Here is a 24,981-nt window from a genome sequence, read left to right as displayed (position 1 = left end):
TCTCTTCAGATGTTGGGTTAAGGTGCATGTGCTTCGTCTTTCCAGCATTCAGAAAGAGTCAACTCAGTCTTGTTTCTCGCTCTACCTGATGCAGAAGGTCTTCTGTTTCACTGAGAGTGTTCTCCAAGAGGGCAATGTCATCTGTGAATGCAAGTTCTGGGAGGATTTCTTCAGGGTGTCTTCTACTTTGACGACACTTTACGGTCAAGATTGCCTTCCTCAGTGTATACTCTAAGCAGATGAACACAGTTTTCATAATTATGACCAAGCAGAATAACAGATTGGATCTGTGTTGTGTTCACTACACTGATGTAAGGACAAGTCAGATATAATCAGAATAGAATTAAGAAATCTACATCTATAATCCATAGACTGATGATCTACCCATTTATCGACAGGCTGTGAGGCATGGATTAGTTTAAACAGGATGCCAGATGCAGAAAGATCCATGCAGAAATGAGTGTACAGATCGAAAACCAATGCACAAGAATCAAACTGCAGGTGACAGCAACAATAAAGCTTACCTGAAGAGAACAACTGCAAAAATAGCAACCCTGATTTTAGATCTTTGCAAATTGACTTTCAAAAGTGACCTTTGTGTGACTCTGTGTGTCCAAATCAGCTCACTGTTGGAGGCTGAACATTGAGGTTCTCAGTGGTTTCTGTAATTACTTCAAATCAAGTTGGGTGGTTTCAGCTCATCCACTAAACCCTCTGCAATCACGAATGTCAATCTGGGCCTACTGTTGCAGTGAGATTTGGTATCATTTGACAAGAATCCCCATTTATAGAATGAAAAACATACTGAAATTAAAGATTTCTGTCTGTTTTATGAACCCACGCAGCTATAGTTATTTTTACCCCAAGAGTAGCTGTTTGCATGTGTAGACAGGAAGCTGACCGGTGAGAATCGGTGTATCAAACTGATCAAAGCAGCTCTTCTAAGGGAGCAACTTCTGCGAGGGGACACCGAATTCTGCCTACAGAAAATTTATGCGCTGGGAGTGATGCAAATTTAATGTGAACACTTCTTCTGCCTGCATGAGGAGCGCCGCAGCACAAGACTAGACACCAGCCACGGGGAAAAACCTATATACATATTGAATGCAGAACACAAATATTCCATTTCTATCCATCACTTTGCCAGATAAAAAAATGATAAGCCTCAACAAAAGGCCCAAGGTGTCTTATCTCAACAACATTTGTGCAGGAAAATGCATCACGTTAAATCTTGCAGCAGTTATTGCAGCCTGAAAATCAACCTAGGACTCCTACAACAGCAAATAATTACACAACATGCCATTTAATATGCTTTATTTTCAAAATTCTCACCAATCATTCCCACATGAACAATCACATATACAAAGTTTAAGCATGATTAGTTATGCATCATCTTGTAAGGTGACCACCGCGTAAGCACTGAGCCATAATATAACACAATTACCATTAATTAGAGAGAGAATAATATGTATAAATTGCTGCAAGTTCTTGCTTTAACCTCTGCCAAGCTTTGTAGACAATAACTCTATCCATTATATAGCAAATTATCAAACCAAGTCTATGTGTAAAAGTCTAAAATCCCCTTTTTTTGAAGCATAACTCTCCACTGTAGCACTTTCTATACTTTGTTGGAAGGCAGATACTTTTACTAAGTATGAAATCATCTTTACATATAAGCTAAGCTAAGCTAAAGAAAACGTTATTGACTCTTTAATTTAAATGTTACAGCAGCTGGATTCAGATGAGGCTGGAAGAAGCAAGGAAACAATGGCAAAAGTACAATAAGGCTAAAAATAAAGATGCTATAAAGGTATAATAAAGACAAAGTACAAGGCAGGGTGCATTTACATATGAGTAGGTGCATATATGACCTGGTGAGTTTGCATATGGTTATGTACAGGTAGGGTGTGTATAGATATAGGTTTGCTTAAAAAAGAAAAAAAAAAGAAAGCAATAAAAAATTCATACATTTGCATTCCAAGCAGTAAAGTTCCCTCATAATAATTTGCATCGCTGTGCTCTGAGAATTGTCGTTCGAGGTCAAAGATGAATCTCACACCGAAAACTGCTGGATAAAATTTTTAAAAAAATTAATGAGATTCTCTGCAAAGCATCCACCATTTCAACTGTCTTTTGAAAATTACCGGTTAATTTAAAATTTCACAAAGACTAGGCCGTTATTACCTCAGCTTATTATTTCATTACAGGGTCAGCTAACCACTGCAGTTGAGCCTCTTCGGCTTCTGAGTGAAACTATTCCCAGTGCAACTGTGCTATGTTGGGGAAAAAAAACAAAACAGGCATAGTAATTGCACTGCTCTGAAGGTCCTCATGAAAATTCAATACCAATGAATTTTCACTCCTGTCACTGTATTCCTCTAGAGCACCTGTCAAAAATTGCTTTGCAGCGCCGGCGTTGCAGCTCGATATCAACTCAAATCTCCTCTGAGTCCCACTTAATCCATCGCTATTACCACTTTGCACCCTTTCAAATCCCTCTGGATTAATTCACTTTTTTTAGGACCTGCATTTACTGTTGTGAAATAATGTTTAAAGAGGGGAGTCAAAGACAATAAGGGGAAACGTACAAATATGTGTATATATATATATATATATATATATATATATATATATATATATATATATATATATATATATATATACATATATATATATATATATATATATATATATATATATATATAAAATCTACACTGATGTTTTTATATTGTGTACTGACTTTTTTAGAATGTATATTGTATTTTTCTTGTTTTATCACTGCTGTTCTTACCTTTTTCATTATTTCATTTTATTTTAATTCAGTTTTTCCTTGTATATAAAGCTGACTCTCAAAAAACCCCAAAAAGAATTCCAGTGTACCTATACTATAATGTACCCATACAAATGGCAATAAAACTCTATTCTCTCTGTTCTCTCTATAATTACAGACGGAGGTATAATTTCATTTTTGTGTTCCATTAGCTTAACTATAAATTGTTTTACAGTGTAGCCTTTTGAATGTGCCTTATGCTACTGTATCAGTGAAATAACACAACATATGACTTATGTTATTGAAATGATTAAGCTTCTGAAAATGTTTACAATATGACCTAAACCGGCATATGGTAAAATATAGAAATGCAAATACTGCCAGTTTAATGAAAAGACACCCAGTTTGACTGAACAAAGGATATTGTGATGCTTCCAAAGCAGCATAAACATTAGAAGAACTGGCTTAAACTTGCATTTTCAGAGAAATTTTGCAACAGAACAGATGAATCTGGTCTTTTTCTATCATCAAAAAGACCAGTAAAACATCCATCTTTGGAATGAACATGCAGCACATGCTGTATAATACATGCATCAGTAATAAGAAGTGGGTGGTTTTGATTGCAGATGTGTGCATAAACTATGTTAAATGGACTCAACCAAGCTGAAAGCTCTGTAACATTTCAATGATTGGACCTCCTGTCTGACTGACATCTTTGAAATCTTTCACCTTTTAACATTCTCTATATTTACAGATACATTTTGCTGTAATATGCACTGAAAGAAACCTATAAATCATATGTGACAGAATAAAGCAGCAGCTCTTAGAGGCTGAATTTAGAAGCTTAAATGGATCCCTCTTTGCAGATCTACGGACAGTTTATGAAAAGCTTTGTACATGTGATGATATTTAACAGTATTTTTTAAAATATTAAAAGAAATGTGTGAATGTGGACAAATAAATCCACTCTGTGTATTATCTCCACTACATCTCCTGCAGTTTTGCATAACTGTGTGGGTTAAAATGACCACTTAGATCCTTTTATTCATTTCTCATAAACACAATTCTGTACTCTGAGAATCCCTTACATGCAAGCCTTTTCACTGCTAGCTGCTACTAAAGGCATTTTTGTGTCGACTTTAAGCTTTTCTTCTCACTGTTTGTGTATATTATGTAAAGAAATGGAACAAAAATACAAATATAAAAAAGCCACTACAATGCGGAAGAAGTTTACTGTGAAAAACACATTAGCGATCCAATGTTAATTGTATAAAATAAGCAAAATATACAGAAATTAAAGCTGCAAGCAGCGATGGTCGGGTCCTAGCATCCTTGTTGGTCAGCGAATCCAAGCATGTCCACCAGGTGGCGCTGCAACTGAGAGTGTATTTTGGCCTATGGCCTTGTTAATGGTGAATTATCAAAACTGTTTGCTAGGTGGCGCTATCACTGTGAATGTATATCGGTCTATGGATGTCATTGGGGCTGGACTCTGATCACACAAAGTTTGAGGCAGATTGGAGCATGTTCAGGCTAGTTAGACAGCATTTTCTGTTTCATGGCCAAACATCAAAATTCAAGGGGCTACCATTTCCCCTCGCCTCAAATTTTTGTTGAGCATTTTGACAACTTTTGATCACCCATGCCTGGTGTGCTTCCTGGCCAAATTTGAGCACTGTCGGTGTTGCCCTGTTTGAGTTTATAGCTTTTGAAAATGCGCAAAAACTGTTCCAAAATTGTCCAAAACATGACACATAATTCAAAATGGCCGACTTCCTGTTGGGTTTTGGGTGTTGATGCAGGAGGCTTTATTGTGCGTCCTGATGTGTTACAGATGTGTACCAAATTTTGTAGTTGTAGGTGAATCGTGGTTCGAGGGCTGAATTTTTATAATATTGCAGGGAGCGCTAATGAGCCATTTTGCCACATGCTTATGTATTTCCCTTAAAATATCAACGTTTGTGCCAGTCCTGATGTGTGTAGAAATTTTCACACATCTTCAAGTACTTTTAGGGCCTCAAAAATGCATTTCTTTCATCCGAAGAAGAAAGTATGAGAAAAAAAACCCCATGCATCACAATAGGTTCCATGCACCATTGGTGCTCAGATCCTAATTAAGAAGCCAACATGGACTGCTTGATTCACCTGTTACCATTTTCAGATGGGTGAATGTGATTAAGAACAAAAAAGAGAAGAGAACAGCTCATCTTTCATTTGTTTATGTGACTTTATGTGATTGTTGAGCACAACTTGACCTAATGAGATTACAACTGATTTCCAAAAAGGGAATAAAAAGTACATTGAGTTTTGGAAACAATGAATAGTGTTTCAGAAATGAAATTGATTAATATGTGAAAAGCATATTTAAAGCTTGGTGCAGCATGTGATTGTGTTGAAATAAAGAAAAGCAAAACAATATTCCACCTGTAGCCTTCCTGCTGATTCTTTTCTGTTGTTATCGTGCATTTTTTTGCCTTTTTATACCACACAGTGACGCACAAATAGCTGAAAATGCCTGAATGTGCCTTATACACAATCCCATGGTGTTATGTTGATTGATTTTGAATAAAAGCACAAGTGATCAGCTTTCTTGTGTAATCCTTAGACCGAATTATAAATGCGAAAACACACTGCTAGCATATTTCCCTCTTGTCATTTTCTCTCCCACGCAACCCCGCATGTGAAAATCTGCTATTGTTGTTAACCAGGGCTCATTGCACATTCTAGCAACTGCCATGAATATGCTTATCCAGTGCTGTTTGTGCTGAAAGGTGTCACTTTGTGTATATAAATATGCTAAATCCATGTTTTTTTAATTGCAAAATTTAGTTCTGTGTATTTGATAGCTGTTAATCTCTGTGGTGACACCTCACAATTAAGATACTAAAGGATTATATCTTAATTTTTCATCGGGAAACATTCAAAATCTCACGCATGTATCGTCCAAATCAGACGTATTATTCGTGGTTCCTTCTACGAAAGATATTTGATGAAGACCGTGGACGAGACGACGATTCCATTTTCTCAGGCCTCATTAACAGACCGCAGTAAACCTCATGAAAGGCTCTGACTGTAAGACAAATAAGATCCTTTATTTAACCCAGGCGCTGTGCTTTGTAACGGGGAGTACACCTGTCTGGCTCAAACAGTCCCACGCTGTGTTTCTCACCCACATACCAAACGGAAATAGGCAAAGAAAGCATGCGCCGACACTCGGCATTAACATGTGTTTGTATTCCCGACAAAATGTCTCCTCTGCTGCCTTTAAAAATGAGACTACATTGGATCCATGGTGCAGAATTCCAAAGCAGCGCAGTGTTTAGAGCACTACTTGGCTACTAAAAACAAACTTGCTTCTATTAAAAACAACAATTACATACAAGTGCAGCTCATTAACTTGACTGATTGACTCTTAGGTGACTGAATTTGCATTTAATCTTGTGCATTTTGGTCAAATCTGAAGTCTAAATCCCACTGAGACTTGGATTTGTGCACACGTACAGCGACTTGGTGAAATTCAGTCATTTGGGTGATTAAATATGAAGCTTTAGATGCAGCTCACTGATAGAAACGCTGCACTGCAAGCTGGACTCGTCACAGCAGACCTGGGTGACTCGTGAAACCAAGTGTGATCGCGGTTGCAATTAAACGTAGTTGTGTCCATTCATTTAGTTGTGTATTATTCATGCTGTCGAACTGGCAGAGCTGCTCGGATACCTAATAGGCAGAGCCATCATTAGCAGCATCCACCAGTACTTTGACTGCTAGAGTAGAAGTCTCAGCCAGGAGAAAGAAAAAAAAACACCTCTGAGCTGCTGACCACACCATTTAATTACAGTCCGGTGTTGTTTACTGGATGGTAGAACTAATTCTGCGTCGAATTATGCATTTTCTAGCCTCCTCTCAGCTGTTATTGGGCAAATTGAGTGGAAGACTGCAAGAAAATGAGTTATTGTTTGCCTGATTGAGGTTCCAAAATAATCAATTTTCTTTTAATTTAATGAGTTATGTTCATTATTTTGTAAAAGACGCAATGAGTCACTAAATCACTGTTACGCTCAGTTGCATCAATTGTCCCATAAAATGTGATTCACAGCTGTGTTTCAGTATGTTTACATCTTCCAATTGCATTATTATCAGTTGATGCAAAAGTTGCCCAGTCTTTGTTTACATTTGTTTGTAATTTTTAGAAAAAAATGCAACAAATCTGCAAACTTGGAACTGCTTCAAGATTTTAAGAAAACCAGTCAGTATCTGGTGTGACCACCATTTGCTTCACACAGTGCAACACATCTCCTTCCAGTAGAGTTGATCAGGTTGCTGATTGTGGCCTGTGGAATGTTGGTCCACTCCTCTTCAATGGCTGTGCCAAGTTGGTGGATATTGGCAGGAACTGGAATACGCTGTCGTATCCACCGATCCAGAGCTTTCCAAACATGTTCAGTGGGTGACATGTCTGGTGAGCATGCTGGCCATGCAGGAACTGAGATGTTTCCAGCTCCCAGGAACTGCGCACAGATCCTTGCAACATTATCATGCTGTAACATGAGGTGATGGTTGTGGATGAATTGCACAACAATGGGCCTCATGATCTCATCACGGTATCTCTGTGCATCCAAAATGCCATCAATAAAATGCACCTGGGTTCCATACCACAACCCCACTGCCACCATGGGCCACTCGATCCACAACGCTGACATCAGCAAGCCGCTCACCCACACAATACATACACGCTGTCTGCCATCTGCCCTGTACAGTGAAAACTGGGTTTCATCCATGAAGAAAACACCTCTACAAAGTGCCAGACACCATCGAATGTGAGCATTTGACCATTCAAGTTGGTTACAATGACGAACTGCAGTCAGGTCGAGACCCCGATGAGGACGGCGAGATGGTTTCTGACAGCGTGTGCCCTTGTGGCTGGTCTCAGACGATCCTGGAGGTGAAGATGCTGGATGTGGAGGTCCTGGGTTGGTGTGGTTACACGTGGTCTGAGGCTGGTTGGATGTACTGCCGAATTCTCTGTAACACCTTTGGTGATGGCTTATGGTAGAGAAATGAACATTCAATTCATGGGCAACAGCTCTGGCAAACATTCCTGCAGTCAGCATGCCAATTTCACGCTCCCTCAAAACCTGTGGCATTGTGCCGTGTGATAAAACTGCACATATTTAGAGTGGCCTTTTATTGTGGCCAGCCTAAGGCACACCTGTGCAATAATCATGCTGTTTAATCAGCATCTCTATATGCCACACCTGTGAAGTGGATGGATTATCTTGGCAAAGCAGAAATACTAACACAGATTTAGACAAAGTTGTGAACAATATTTGAGAGAAATAGACATTTTGTGTACATAGAAAAAATTCAGGATCTTTGAAAAATGGGAGCAAAAACAAAAGTGTTTTGTTTACATTTTTGTTCAGTGTAATTACCCTTCAGTTTCTGAACTACTAGTCTCAGTATAGGCTGTATACTGAGTGTATCACAGAGCTCCTTTAAAATAACGACACATGAACCAGATTCATTAAATTTGTACCCTGATATACCATCAAGATGTTTGTGATACCGTTCCTTAAATTATATTCCAGATATTTTTGAAAGAAGATGTTTGTGATGCCATTTCCTAACTTACATTACAGATATTTTGACAGTTTCTTCTCGTGTGTCTGAGAAAAGCTTCCACCGATCAAAGCACATTTATCTGTAACAGAGAAATAGTTTGTATCTGGTTCAATGTCTACAGAAAAGCTTGGTCTGTGACACTTTTCCATATAGAAAATCTGTCTCCCACGCAGTCTGATTACAAATGAACCCTGTAGCTGATGTTACGAGAATGATTTATAAGAAAAATGGCAGCGAGTTATTAAACTTTAAGGTGCTACTTTTGAATATTTCATGTCAGGACTGTGAGGGATTGAACTGTTTATGATCCTCGAAATTCAGTCATCATCATCATCACAGCGGATGTCGGTGGGAAACAACAGCATCCACTGTTTAATCAGCGTCAGAAACGTCTGTGATCTGCTCGGAATATCACAGGGATAGAAAGCCGGCTACAAGCTTGAGATTCCCTGGATCTGAATCCATGCGAGCTCAATATGAGCTCCCTTTGACTCACCTCAGTAATTGGTTTCACTGTGATCTACAGTGGCTGGTAAGCTATTCATAAAGGAGAGCCGACATCGCCGCAGGGAGACCTGACTGAGCAGCAAACCGCAGTGTAGCCCGGCAGTAGATGCACCCACTTAGAAATAATCAAGAGAGGGAACTCTGCTGCTTTAACTGCTGCTCATGATTAAACAGAAAACTGCTTAATTCAATGTACAAAGAGCCGACCACTATCAGAGAGGTATTCCCAAATAACCTGATCTCAGCATAAGCTCCCCACTTGTACTCGGAATCATTAACAGCTCAGTTAGAGAGGAAATACATCAGGCGTCCTCACCTCTGTAGTGGAAAGTAGAAGAATAGGTTTCACAAAAATATGCTAAACACATCCTGAAGCCTTTAGTTTTTACTAAGAATACAGAGGATGCAAAAAATGAGGCCAAATTAAGCTCTTATTCATACTTCAAGAAGAAAAGGAGAAACAAATCAGTAAAATAACAGCAAATGTAAAGCAGGATCAATACCTGGACTTAAAAAAATGCTAATTTTCTGTTAATTAACACTGTGTTTACAGTGAAAATGAATGAATGAATAAATAAATAATAATCATTTAAAAATATTCTAATGGTATATCTATAGCAAAAATAAAGAAAGAATATAACATGTTTGTAGAATTTAAATTAAAATCTAACATAAAAAATGGACATTTGCTAATATATCTATATTATGCACAATGCACCTCCAGTGACAATACAACAGACTTTCTGTTATTTATTGATATATCTACATAAAAACTAAAACTAATTAATCCATAAAAAAACACTAAAAATGTATTTGAAGGTCATTATCTAGACTTTTTCCCATAATTAAAAAAATCTGTTAACACTGTTTCCATGCTAAAAATAAATATATAAATAAATAAAATGTAAAACAATAATAATAATAACACTAGTAAAATTGTGTCGTGTAATGGAGGCATATATGATAACACAAATATCCAAAATAAAATGAAAAAAAAAACATTTTCCTGTTATTTAATTCTAAATCTATAACAAAAAGGGCATTTGCCATTATTTAATTGTGCATCTACTGTGACAAAACGAGACATTTTCTGTTACTTAAAGGTATATTTACAGTATAAAAACTGGAAATGTGTAGTAAATCCTTAAAATATGCTGGCAGGTCATTTCCTCAATGTATTATACAACTAAAAAATGGAAATTTCCTATTAAGTAATGGTTCATGAATAAAAAATGCACTTTTTCTATGGTTAGTGATGTACCTACAGTATTACATGTTAAATCAAATCTTCTGTGATAAAAATACAGTTTTATTTTGTTTATTGTTTACTTATTTATCTTGCACATTTCTGTAAAAACACTGAACCAAAATAAAAGAAAAACATGTTGCTTTTTTGCCTCTGATTTGCTGCAAGTTTGCTCATCAATTTTATTCTCCCTGAACATTACAAACAAACAGAAACATCGACATGACAGCAGTGACATCAACTAATAGTGATATAATTAGAAATAATTAATTAAAGAATGTCAATAAATGAAAATACACTTGTGAATCACACATTGTGGACTATTCCTGTTAAAATATAAAACTGTTCATACAAGTTTATTCTTAGAGCGCGGAGCCGATTACTGCTCAGCTTCCATTTTCATTATTATGACCAGAAAAAAACTGCAATTATAGAAACATTACTTTTAAATTCCATCCAGGTAATCACACTGGAGCAGTTGACTGACACTTTCATTAGTGGTGGGTATTCTTTTGTTCAACTTCTTCTGTTTTTTATCCTGCAGTATATCAATGCTAAACTGTTAACCCCTCCGAAGCAATAAGCCTTAATCCAATCAGCGTTGCGGGGAAGACGGATGTGCTCGGCAGCAGCTCATTATCCACACCTGTGAATAATCACGCCGGCTCTGTTCGAGTGGACAGTTGTTTGGTCTTGTGCTGTTTGCTTTTGATGCGAAGGCGGTGTAAAGTTCCCCATGAGTGATTTTAAGGCTTTGCAGTTGTTTGCTCTGTCTGCTTCTGATGTTGTTTGGAATAAGCTCATTTAAAGTGTAGCTTCATTCTGAAATCACGACACAGAAACCCATTTTTCTCTTCTCTCAGCACTCAAGTCAGTGTAAAAATATAAATAGTGCAAAGAAATGTGCAGATGATGTGATTATAATAGCAGTAAATTGCATTAACATCACATTTTCTGTATAGTATTGCAATAAAATCCAGTGAAATTAACCAAAATCAGGCACTTTAAATATTAAAAGCAGTCATTTCTTGCTGTCTGTGGACTAGGTGTAGAGTCCATGGCTGCCAAGGCACCCCATGGTGTCATTGCATTTTTTTCCTCTCCTTGAATATAAATTGTCATTTTTGGTAATTGTGGGCCTCGGGTTTGTCACAGTGAGTCACCATTCTCCCTCCAAGTGTGTTCTGTGCGCAGTTTTGAAGCCAGTCTTCTTTGGTTAGAAGGCAATGCTTCTCAGGTCACGGGTTTGATCCCCATTCTAGCTGATGATTGTTTTTTCTCACATTCTCCGTGTGATGTGTCCTTTCTCGCCCTCCATTCCTGCTTCACTTGACCCCTTTTCAAGACATGTTGCTGTGTTCAGAGGTGTTACCATCCTGGATATTTCAACAGGTCTTATTGCAGCGGTTTCGTATATAGTACTTTATTTGCACGTATTTTCTTCCTGTTTAGATTTTCATAGCAAAAACAGCATTCGGCTTCTTTTATAAGTACAGCCGTGAATAGCGATTTTCTATAATGTAGACCTTGAAACATACAAAGTAATATTTGATTAAACATTGCTTTGTTATTTTCACCTCAACAAGGCACTTTTGATTTCCATCCTCAAGCTTCTGGTTTTATCTTTGACCTTCCTCTTGACAGAATTTAACTAAATTTGTTGGGTTTCTGACTCAGACTTGTTTCTTTGTCACAGTCCACAGGTTCTTGTTGGGGTTGAAGTCAGGACTTTGGGGAGACCAGTCTAAAACCTTCATTCTAGTCTGATTTGACCATTTGTTAACCATTTTTGATGTGTGTTTGAGGTCATTGTCTTGTTGAAACACCCAACAGCATGCAAGATCAACCCTCCACTGATGATTTTTATGTTTTCCTGAAGAATATGGAGGTAATCCTGCTTCATTATTCCATTTATTTTGTGTAAAGCACCAGTTCCAATGGCAAAACAACCCATGGGTATAATACTGCTACCACTATGCTTGAAAGTAGGTTAAATATTTAAATTGCGTCTGAGGATTCACCAGCTGTAGTCAGTCGTAATCACTTGCAAGAACTTAAGAGGCCATGCCAGCAATAAGCTTTGATTAGCACAGCTTTCTGCTTCACCAAAAATTATTTAAGCTGTTGTTTGTATATTTTTGCAGATTTTGTCATGTTTCCAAAAGACCTATAAAAAAAAATCTATGAAAGAACCAAAATGCACGATTGGGACACATGAGTTTCATTATATGATTCTTTGGAAACTCAAGACTGCCATGATACACATGGTTTTTACAAGTGCATGGAACTTTTGTTCATGACTGCATGTGGAATATGATGCAAATTTAGTTCTTGAAAACAGAGCGACAATCAAAAGCAAAAGTGTATTAAAATGGTAAAACTGCTTCTTCAAACAAGCGTAAATCTACATAATCATGCTCACTCCCCGCTATGCTGGACTTGTTTTGCTTCGTCTCTTCTTTCCTTCTTCTTCTTCTTCTTCTTTGTGGAGGAGGTTCAGCAGACTGGAGGTCATCAGACAGACAAGATCCACCTGAGCTGAGAAGCCCTTAAAGCTGCTCAGTCCAAACATTGTTTCATTCTCAGTTCCCACATGGTCTTGTTGCTTTTCATTGTTAGTTTGAGCAGCCAGCATTCTGCATTTCCCCCATGCACTCACCAGCATCGCTGATTCCACTGATGCTCATTACACTTTACTGCATTTATATAAACAGTTTGCTTTAATAAATCATCTTTAATCTTGATATAAACCGTGTGTTCTCTTTGCTTTTCAGTTAATGGAGACACACTTCATACGAGGATATTATAAAAATGCCACTGTTGGAACAAATGGAAATGTAATTTGCATCTTAGAAGGTTTTGTCAGTTAAGAGTTAATGTGAGAAGTGCATGTCTAAAATGTTGGACTAGCCAGCTATAGGAAGACTTTACAGAACCTGAGCGGTCATTTTTACGACTTATTTATCTATGAATGTCAAAAATTATTATATTCAGAATGCATCGCTGCCATTATGAACATAATGAGGAACATCATGTACTTTCAAAATGCTCATAATGAGCATATCTGCAAAACCTTCACCAGATATTTAATTTACTGTCCCTACAATATCGACCCATTGCAAATAAAGAACGATTAACATTTTTATTCTTGTCTTGGATAAATTTTGAAAAAGTCAAAGACATCAAGCAGAAGACGGAAACTCTTTGGTTGATTCAAACACTGCCCTACAACCTTTTGTATTTTCTGAAATATAGCTTTTCGTCTGCATTTTGCCCTTTTGTTCAAACTCTGTCTCCATAAGATGATGTTTCTGTACAATGTTTCTGTAATCAGTGTATTTTCTGCTGGGTTACAATTGTTTGTGTTGTATCACAAATGTCTCTCAAATCAACATTTCTTTGCCATTTATTTGATTTCTTTAGTGTTATTTCTTGTAGGTTAACCAATGATGTGTTAAAAATGAGGTCTGAGGAGCTTTAATCATACAATAAAAGGGTTTTATTTTAACCTTAGCAAGTTTTGGCACAATGCTTCTAACATGGACTTGGTGGTGAAAGTGTGAACCAAAACGTGATATTTTCCAACACCTAATCATATAGATTTGGTGTGTAAACATAAGCAGAGTGGATCAAATCTGAAAGTGGAAGTAACAATGAAATTTGAGTTAAAGAATAATGGTTCTACACTGGACGTCAATCCTGTTCTCTAGGTAGAAGATGCTGACTCAACCCTCCATTCTCCCCTTCTATGTCCTTATGCAAATTTTACAGCTCTGTCAAACTGGAAGCTTTACCTTCTTCGTCATCGGTGAGAAAACACATTGGTTTCAACATAAAAGTAAGAACTGAGAATGCAGATTAGCTGTGAAGGAGTGTAATTTTGTGGAGACAGGGTTGTTCGTCCACGCACAAATGCAGTTCTAGGTTACTGAAAGACATAATGTGGAAAAATCCAGGTTGAAGATTTCCAGAAACTCAGTCTGGAGTGTTGATGTCGCGTGTCATTATCTCTTTTGTTTGATGCAGATTTTCTGTCATGATCTTGTTTGTTTCCATGAGGCCATTTTGAGCAAAAATATACATGGCCAAAATAGTGCTAACCTTGGTAACAGGACATCTTAAAAGTTTACATGTAAATATACAGTTATCCTACCACTTCATCACAGAATGGCGACGTAAGACTCAGTCCAAAAATAAGATTCACTTTGTCCTTGATGCACCAATGTTGGCAGTCTACTGGAACTGGTTATATCTTTTTTGTCAGAATTTTAATTCCACAGTGTCAGGGTTATACCTTTACCTGTTGCGCTGCTTTATGCATTTCACTGTGGATTTATTTTGAGAGTGAGGAACATCCATCCATCCATTATCTATACACCGCTTTATCCTCATTAGGGTTGCGGGGAGGATGGAGTCTATCCCAGCTGACTTGGGGCAAAGGCAGGGGACACCCTGGACAAGTCGCCAGTCCATCCTAGGGCTACATATACAGACAAACAATTACACTCGCATTCACACCTACGGGCAATTTAGAATAATCAATTAACCTCAGCATATTTTTGGACTGTGGGAGGAAGCCGGAGTACCCGGAGAAAAAACATGCATGCACAAGGAGGACATGCAGAAAAATCCCGGGAAAGCCGGGACGCAAACCAGGGATCTTCTAGCTGCAAGGCAAAAGTGCTAACCACCGTGCCACTGTGCCACCCCGAGTGAGGAACAAAATAAGAAAAAAAAATACCCATATACATGTAGACTAACCCTAAACCTAACCCATACGGGACCAGTTGCAAACTTGTACCTATGGAACAAGTATATCCTTGTGTAAGCAAAAAAATAATGTGAACGTACTATAAAAAAAATAAATAATTATTACATTAACCGAGTTCAGTTCTATGGGATAAATTAGCCGAAATGTTTGCTACAATAAGTTAGGCTTATTGAAGAGCTAGAAATTAGATTGGTTATAGTTGGGTGCGACTCATTGTGATTCGCTATGCTATGTTTTTTGTTAATTTTTTTCCCCTACCTTACTTAATCCCCAGAGGGAAATTCTGTTTTTTGCATATCCCCCCAATTGAGGGGGTTAGATCACAGGGCCAGCCACGGTACGGTGCCCCTGGAGCAGGAAGGGTTAAAGGCCTTGCCCAACTGGGGCTAGAACTTAACCACATATACTACACTATGCTATGGTATGCTATGCTATGGTATGCTATGCTACGTTACACTACGCTACACTATGCCAGGCTATATCTTGGATTTGTTTTTAATTCATTGGTTCATCCTACAGCACCACCTGATGCATTAAATCTCTCTCTGCAACTGCCTCCAACTCCACATGATTTAAAGTCAGTATTGGCGGTTGCCATTTTTATACACTTCATTTTCATTTGCGAGGCTTTTGCACAGACCATATCGAATGAGCATATTCATTCTGCCTTCATGATTTGTAATAAACTGCAGCCCAAATATCATTGACAGCTTGCCACGTATTTCTTGGACAATTAGCATCCTGGAAATAATTGCTAACTCCAGGCAATAATTTCATCATAGGATGAAAGTGCTATTTTGCAGAGTTTTTTTTTTCTTCTTCTTCCTCCAACCAGATTCATAAAGAGGAAGAAATGGAGAGTAGCACAAACTCTATTACTCTGTGTTTCCACTCTTTCTTTTTTTTCCCTCCTTCTACCGCACACTGAATTTCTCCATCTCCCTTTTGGTAAGCCTCTAAATTCGCAGAGCTCGTGGGTTGTCACATCATCCCCTTCAAGACAGCGACTTGGACAAAACACAATGAATGAACAGTCAAAGAGTTGCAGCGGTAATGAGAGGGGGGATGTCAGAAGAGAGAGAGGCTAGTCCTGATGTGCTGTCACAGAGGATATTCTCAAGGCCTGATCAGCCTCCTCTCTTCGGGCTCAAGCAGACACACACAAACTCATGCACACACTCCAGCCGAATAACATCCATGAGGCACGTTGCGTTGTGTGTGAAACAAGGACACACACACTCACAGCGTTTCTGAATAAGTCGCTGAGGACTCGAGCTGTGAGGTTCCTTAGGGCCTCACGTGTCACCGCAGTCCATCATCCCTCAGTCACTGCCGCCGCTGACAAGGTCACAGTCTTCAAAGCATCTTCTCAGCTCGACGCTGAATCGGCTCCTCTGAAAAGAGCTGTCTCATCCAATTAACCCTCCGGAACGCCGTGTGATTGACAAGCAGAAATGCTAAACATTGCTAAGCTGTCATTTCCTCCGACAATGTCAAAATCCAACTCTAAGTGCTGAAGTGACATCTCCCGAGAAACACTACAGGGTTCTGCGTAGGAAACGGAAGTTCATGAAGTTCAGAAAGTCATTGGTGGCAAATAGTGTTTGGTGTGGTTGCTAGGGGAGTTAGCTAGTAAGTTATGTGCAACTCAACAAGGATGAAATGTATAACAAGAAAAGCACTCAGACATCAGTACTCTGTCAAGGTGTCCATTCCCCATAAGGCATTGTCAGAAATGCAGCATATTTTTGTAGAAATGCAGCATTTTTTTTTCTTAGTTACTGATGATCAGAAATCACGGCAACATAGAATGTGGCCATTTAATATAGATGTACCCACAAACAAAATAGCGGGCGACGGGAATTAATGGGACTCGGAAGCACCCCCACAATTTAATCAGTCGTTCCTTGTATCATAAGTCCCCAGCGGTGGATTTGTAGTAGGATCACAATCATGTGATTGTCAGCAGGCAGCTGAAGTAGCGTTCACTTGTCTTAGTTACAGTGGCACCGTACTGCTATCTCGCAATGATACAGAAATCCTTAACAAATCCAGACTATAAGATGCATCACTGCCAAAATCTAATCACTTGGTCCTTCAGTCATTTCTGACCTTCCCTGAAAATTTCATCCAAGTCTTTCTTTCCATTTTTGAGTAATGTTGTGCACAAACAAACGTACGTTGATCATCACATAACTCTGCCGTGTTCCTTGGTGGAGTAAATATTTAGAATTTACACACACACACAGTTGGATGAGATAAATAATTTTAGTTGTTCCTGGATAAAAACTCAATGGAACCTCAAGGTGCATAAAATAACAATACCTTTCAATATTACAGAGTGCAGCATGTGTTCTGCAACAAGGGTTTTCAAAGATAGGTCAGAAAATTCACATTGTAAAGAAAAAAGTTTAAAAACTTTGAATTAGCAGTTAGCATTATTCTGAAAATACACCGTTACTCTTGTTGCAAGCTGTTAAATATGTGGCACACAGAGTTCCTTGAGGTATTTTCTCCTACTCTTGTTGAATTAAGCGCTTGAGAAACTCCAAGCATGGAAGCCTTAGATTCCAATATGCTCCCTATGAAAACATTTTTTGGTTGGTTTTGGCATCGTGAAGGACACAAAACAAGGGTGTCTGGCCATCTAGGGTGATTCCTGCCCAAAGCATTACCAGTTTTTGATCATTTAAAGGTCTGAGGAGGTGACTGCTGATTGACTTTGGTCCTGGACTTGATTGTTTGGGAAGTTGAATGTTCCTGTATCTGGTGTTGTCTGTTCAGGTGTGTCCCTACTGCAATTTAAAAGGGCCAAGCTTGAGTTTATTGTTCACCAGTCTTCGAACACAACCTTGAGCTCAGCAGTCATTTTTCCCATGGACCTCCAAGAATTTCTGTTCATGTGGGATCTTCCTGAGTCTTTGTGTTGACACAGCCTCATTTCATTCTGTTTCAAAACTTCCTATCTCTCTGTATCGCTTTATTGTCCAACTAATAAAGGATAACTCAATTTTTGAATCTTTCAGCATTATGAAAATGTTGTGTGTGTGTTTTGTGTGTGCTTTCTGGTGACATGTGGATCCATTACAACTGATCTTTTCGCCTTCAAAATCATATCTACAACTTAGCAGGAAGTAAACAGAAAGATATGGCTACCAAATAACATATTACCATTGTACCATGTAGTCTGTTCCTCCTGTGCATAATTTAGACGCAACGTTTGCTGCAGAACATTTGCTGCACCCTGTATAATATATGACTACACTAAGACTCCCTGTTTTTGTCTTGCTTCTGTCTTTTCAGCATATAAATGCAGGTTGAAGGCTTGACTAAAAATGCTCACAATCATTTCTTTGTGCCAAACAGATGAATAAAACAGAAGACAAATAAACCCAGAGGGTGCAGGAAAATGCAACATGATTCCCATTCAGTCACCAATGATAAATAATGGAATGTAATGATAAAACAGCAGTCACAAAACAGTCAAACTTCTTCCTGTTTCAGTGTCAAAACAAAACAAACCAGAACTAACAGGCAACAAAGCATCATTATATGCATTGTTATATTTGTTAGTTTAGTCACTACAAGCAATTATCCTGATGTATTGGTGAATAATGATGAGCAGAGGGAAAATGCTTATTCATTCAAGAAGCGAACAAGGTGAAAAGTTTAAAACTTTCTCAAATAACTTGGTTATATATGTATAAATGTGTGTGTGTATTCTGATATAATAAGGCTGAAAACTGAGGTTTGCATCTCAATTCTACAGGCACGCATGTCTTGACAGTACATTTTACAAATCCCTGTTAACATTGTTTTCTGCCCGATTGACCTTCCAAACAATATCTGCTTCTCTGGTTTAAAATCCTGCTGGATTCTCATATTGTTAATGTGACTGTAAATGCATGGCTGTCCAACTGCAGTTAAGATCTGTGGTTTCCAGCTGCTCAAGCCTCAAATTTCTCCTTAACTCCAGTTAAACAACTGTAATAGTCACTCAGTATTAGTCTCAATCTTCCATTCTCTTAATCACTCGTCCATTTCAGGATCACAGGCAGCTGAAACTGTCACAGCAGCTGTTGTAGCAACTGTATTTGTGGTGTTTGGTGTCTTTTTCTGTTCTCTTTGCCTTTGTGGGTGTGTTGTCTTTTCAGCTGCCTCCTCACCTTTATTCACCAGATCCACTAATCATCCTCCTCCTAGGTTGTGTATCAACCTTTTTCCTGCTTGTAGTGTGTGCTTGAGTTTTGTTTGCTTGCTAGTAGGAGATTCAAGAGTTTTGTTGCTGTTTTTTTTTTTTTTTTTTTGGTCACAAGCTCTTACGGCATTGGCAGCAAAATGTAAATTTCCACAAGGCTGTGCAATAACAAGAAGACACAACAGAAACCACTCCTTGTGCAAGAGCTGCAGACGTGTGAATACATTGTGTTTATGCATAGCTGCCCTCTTTGTATCCAGGGCTACTCAAGCTTGCTACTACTCTGGAAGAAGGACTTGTACCTTCAAGACGGCCTCCTTTATCTCACAAAGAATCTCTCTCTGTCCTCCAGCCGCCAGTTAGCAGCTTCCTCACCCATTCCACTTGTCAACAATATACTTCTTAGCTTTTACTCCTGCTTCCTGCCCGTCCCAGCACACATTTCCACCTGTTTCAGATGTTATAATACCAGTCAGAAAGTGTTGCTGTGGGCATAGTGACCTCCTCCATCTTCTTGTAAGCTCTCATCAGCCTGTTTAATGGTGCTGGACCTGCCATTTTGTACTTGCAATTCAAAAACAAAGTTACAAAGTGCTTTATAGTAAGATAAATGTCCAAATGTCAACAAGAAAAGCACTCAAAGAGCGCAGTACTCTGCCAAGGCTGTTCATTCCCTGATCTTGCGCTGAGCACAGGCGTGTGTTGTGCATGTGTATGTTGTGCATGTGTATGTTATGTACACATGCAGAACCAATACCAAATCGCATGACCTCAATATGTAGCAGGCGACAGGCACTGATGGGACTCAGAAACACCCCCACAATTTAATTAATTCTTCTATGTATCATTTCTGATAAGTCCACAGTGGTGGATTTGTAGTAGGATCACAAACATGTGATCGCAGCAGGCAGCTGATGTAGTGTTCACTTGTTGTCATAGTTATGGTGACGCCCTGCCGCGATCTCACAATGATACAGAAATATTGAACAAATCCGTGGATCCAGACCATAAGCTGCATCACTGCCAAAATCTAATGAGGTGGTCCCTGTGTCATTTTTGACCTTCCCTGAAAATTTCATCCAAATCTGTTTGTCTGTTTTTGAATAATGATTTGTGACAAACGTACATCAATCGTCATGTAACATAAATAATGCTGCAAACATGCAATGAAAATGAGATAAAATATGTAAGTCGGGTCAAGACAGTGTTCTTACGTATCATAGCTTAGACAACAGCTGCCACACCAGAAAGCCTTCCAGTAAACAGGATTCTAAATAGCTGGAATGGCTGGAAAAGGTTGCCAGCGTTATCGGGGTTACTCTCTGTTTGAGTGAGCTGAATACATGCTAATGCGCCTTCTTGCCTACTAAAAGGTGGATGAGGTCTTTCTGCTGCATATGTACGGGAATGATGTGCGATAATGTGGCCGATAATGTCCAAAACTGACATTTCTGCTCATATAATCTCCTCACTTGTCTCATTACAATCCTGTGACCCAGAACAAAGGCAATTAAACGGGCGCATGTGAGCACTTCTGTATCGTAGCAGCTGTCATATTCTCCTGTCAAAGCTGGTGACCACTGAGCTATTTCACAGCCAAAGAGAGCAGAGAGGGGGTAAAAAAATGCCACTATTTATATCCTCCTCCTTATCACTGAAAGCCAGAAATGGAGAGAAGACCTTATTCTCGAGTGAAGATCGATATCAACAGGTTTGCCCAGTAGGAATTGTGTGGCCAGTTGCTTTTCAAGGCTTTCTGTATTCCTGCAGCAGAGATGCCCTGAAGCCTCGAGCGACCCCCGAGTCCATATCTGACAGTACAGCTTTCAGAGATGGTAGTCATGATGAAGAGTAGGAGGCAGAGAGGGCATCTGTGAGGACTTGGCACCATATTTTAAGTATTTCCTCCTACAGGGAGTGGAAGCAGCTCCCACACACTCCTCTCACTCACAGAACTACGAGCCAGAAACTTGAGGTCACATCTCACTCAAAACGGCAACAGAACGGCATATTTTTAAACGCGTGTTTAGAAAAGACAGCTGAGTCATGTCTCTATTGTTATGCGCATGTACTCGGCTGCAAGTCGCAGAGGGAGAAAAAGCTTAAAAATAAATAAATAAAAATAATTAATGTGATATTCTGCACCAGATGGAAACGCTTTTGGGGTTCTAAGCAGCAAATAAAGCCACGAGCAACTGCAAGATGTGAATCATGAACAGTAAAAACCCTTCAGAGACATCGAGACAATGGTAAACACATTTTTTTCTCAAAATTTGCCTCCTCCTTTCGGATCAATCAACAAGATTATACTTGTGGTTTTTGGTGCTTTTCGCAAAATGTGATGTCAAATGCAACTTTTCTGGTGGAGTTTTTCAAGGATTTCCATTTTAGGTACTTAAATCTATTATGCATGACCCAATCAACACTGAACAGCAGACAAACTTAGCAATAAAATGGTGACAATAGTTGTAAATGTAGTAGATAAAAAGCCAAATATTGTTCTCAAAGAGTTGACAGAGACCAAAATAAAGCAACTAAAGCTAAAATCTGAATGTATACTTTGCTTCTATATACTCAAATGCCAAAAACACAACTTAAAATGAATGTTGATATTGATGGATGTGTAAATAGGCACCTGTTGCATTATGAAATTCGAAAAAAAAGAGCAAAGAGTGAGTCATTGTAGCACAAATTGTATAGAAAACTTTTTTCCTTCATCGACTTGTATGTGTATGATTAGAGTTCTTAAAGGACTTGTTTTATCTACTTTCAGTGATTCAGGCTAATATCTGAAAGTAAGTGCTATCAACTATTGTCTTCTAAGTGAGAGTTCTGAATCAGACTCAGCATTCTGAACTGTGACTCCATTTGTGCACTTGCTTTGACTTATGGTACAATTACAACTTATCCCGTATATTAAACAAGATTATTAAATGAGCCAGAGCACAGTGGAGAAGCTAAAGCATTTTTCCTCGTCCTTTTGCTTCTAATCCCCTCTACTGCCTGCAGAACACAGGAAAACACAACATTCAAATGTTATTTATTGCTGCTATTTTTATCATGATTACTTCACCAGAACGCTGCTGTTGCTGCTGAGAGGAAGATCAATGTGGGGATGAGAGATGAGCTAAAAGACATCATAGAGGAGAATAAAGGGAGGACAGGGACAGAAACGGAGGTACTAGCCGGCAGACGGTCAAACAAAACAGGGAAACACAAGCTGACCCTGAGAAACACAATGAATACACCCTTGAGTAAGATGAATGCACAATATTAAACAAAAAGGAACGTTTTCGGCATCATTTTAGAGGCCTTCGTCATTGGAAACTAACTGAAAGTTTTTACAAACTTTTGGATAAACAGTAAATAGAAAGTTAAAGATTTTACATCCTGTGCTGGTGTCAATAGGACCAAAATAAAAATTCATCTGAGTTTCTTGAATATTAAAGATGAAACAAACTGCTTCATCTCCAGTTTGTAGTTTTGCAGAACCTTTGTGTAGTCATCGAAAAAGAGAAAAAAAAAAGTAATTTATTGATTTAGATAAACAATTTAAGCTGCAAATATCATCTCTGATGGGTTGTCATCATGATGATGTTGGTGCAAAAAAAGAGATTTGTTGGATCAACTTAAATAAATTGCTTCATTTGGTGAACTGTAGTTATTTTCAGTTTATTATTTTTATACATAAATTAACCACCGGTTAAACTGGATGTACTTGATTACTCTCAAATGAACAATTTGCAGTGATGTTCAATTTAAAGGAAAATAAATCTGAAGTTTCCGATTTTAAGATTTGCTTTATTCAAACTTAAAGTATAATACATGATTTTCTCATTTTGAAGTACACAGTGGTTTAATTGCAGCAGTAAAATTGGGGAAAAATGACTAAAGGCGTAGTAACCTAATTTTCGTACTTTATTCAAAAATAAAATACCAATTTAAAGTACAAGGGGTAATTTGAAGTTCCTTGAATCTACATAATTAACTTTTCGCCACCAAAGCAGAAAGACAAATAGGATCTTTTTTTAAAAAGTGCTTTTTACCTTCTTTTTTAACAGTGTAGTTGTATTTACATATGCAACACCAACTCAAAATTCTGCATTAGCTAATTTCAAATTAAAATTAAGCGTTGACAACTTAATAAAATTGGCTTGAAAATTAAAAGTTTCTTCACTATGAAATCAGGTTTTTCAGTCACCGTCCCTACCAGCTAAACATGATTGGACCATGTCAGACAGTGAAGACTGCTAATTAAAAATAACTTTGACTGTAAAGGAAAAGATAATTCCACTAACTAAAATGTAGTTTGCCAATTGAACGTAATGTCATTAGAAGTTGTCTTACCACAAAAAGGCTCATGCAAACTATTGTATGGTTTATTTTCTGGTTTTTTTTTTTTTTTTGGCCCAACCTTGTGTTTTTTAGCATTTATGTCATCTCTAAATCCTTTACCTCCATGTCTTTTAGTTTTCAATAACATTTCAACAACAGCTAATTTCTCTCTGCAGCTACAGTAGAAGCAGCAGAAAGCAGCATATTGCCACCGACATGATTATTTATGTACAAGGAAGTACTTCATAAAATGAATGCTAAATACCCGGTCACTCATAAATGCTTCTTCCTATTTTGTGTGACTGCTGGATACATAATAAAGTACCAGTCTTGCTAGTTTCACTGAGTTGCAGACCAGAGTAGTGGCATTTCTTTTCCAAGCAGTTGGCACTTTAAAAGTTGTGAATGTTTGATGGAAAGCGGCCCTAAAGGGACAGTGCGCTGTGCACAAAGGAGCAGGAACTGAGAGCAGGTGGAAAAATGAAAGTGACACAGTGTGTGCAGGCGTGTGGGTGCTGATAAAGCTTCAGGAGTGCAGTGGCCACATTCCAGAGTTGCTTAGGAAAAGAAAAAAAAAAAGCTGAGGCAGGATTTTTACTTGTCAAAGCAAATAGGCATATGCTGAGCATCAAGTGCAACTCTGCCAGAGGAGAGGAAGAAAAAAAAAACGGAACAGCCTCTTGGATGTTCCTCATTAAGGCATCTATGCTAATTAGCACTTATATTTTTCATCAGTTCAACAAGCAGAGATTCAGCTGAAAATGTGTTCATCCACGGCAAGCAAACATGACTGGCAGATGTTGCATTTCAACCCCTGAGCACATGCAGCGTAAAACATGTACAACATCACTGTATGCTGCCTGCACAAAGCAAAGTCCCAGAAGAACTGCACTTGTAGAAAGGCAGCAATCATGTGTCAAGTGGAAAAACAAGGTTAAAAGGTTGTCTGTGTCAATCACAACCTTGTAGTCACAGAACTGTTGCTGCTGTCCTTCTAAACAACCACCTAAAGCTGCCCAATGTATGCCTACGCTCTAAAATATATAATATCGGGGCATTTTGGGTCATTGTTTTTGAGTTATCACACTTTTAACGAAATCAAGTTCAATCAACAAACTACACTGAGTTGGGGAATTAGCTTTTCCTCTGCAATCGAAGGTATTTTAATTACTTAATGACTGGAAGAATAAACTCAAGTGTTTAAGTTGATTAGTCATAAAAACAAAATTGCTCCAGATAGTATCATTTTTAATGGTTTGTGCTTAATTACTATAAAAAGGAACAATAATAAGTTTTAAATCAGCAATGGCTCCAGTGCAAATTATGCAAGTAAGATGACTTGAAATCGTCAAGAAGAATGAATTTGTAAAGCTAGTTATTTTTAAGTTACCTCGACTGGAATTTTATTTTAAATTCACTACTTGAGTTCAAATTACACACAATTTTAAGCTGATGCAACGACCAACATTAATATGTCAAAACAACCCATCAAAATTCTTGCAACTTTAAAAGTCTAACTACATTATTACATT

Source organism: Amphiprion ocellaris, chromosome 1 (genome assembly GCF_022539595.1).
Source record: "Amphiprion ocellaris isolate individual 3 ecotype Okinawa chromosome 1, ASM2253959v1, whole genome shotgun sequence".
Classification (NCBI taxonomy): Eukaryota; Metazoa; Chordata; class Actinopteri; family Pomacentridae; genus Amphiprion; species Amphiprion ocellaris.
The sequence above is the reverse complement of the archived record's forward strand: the minus strand, read 5'-3'. Positions refer to the sequence as shown.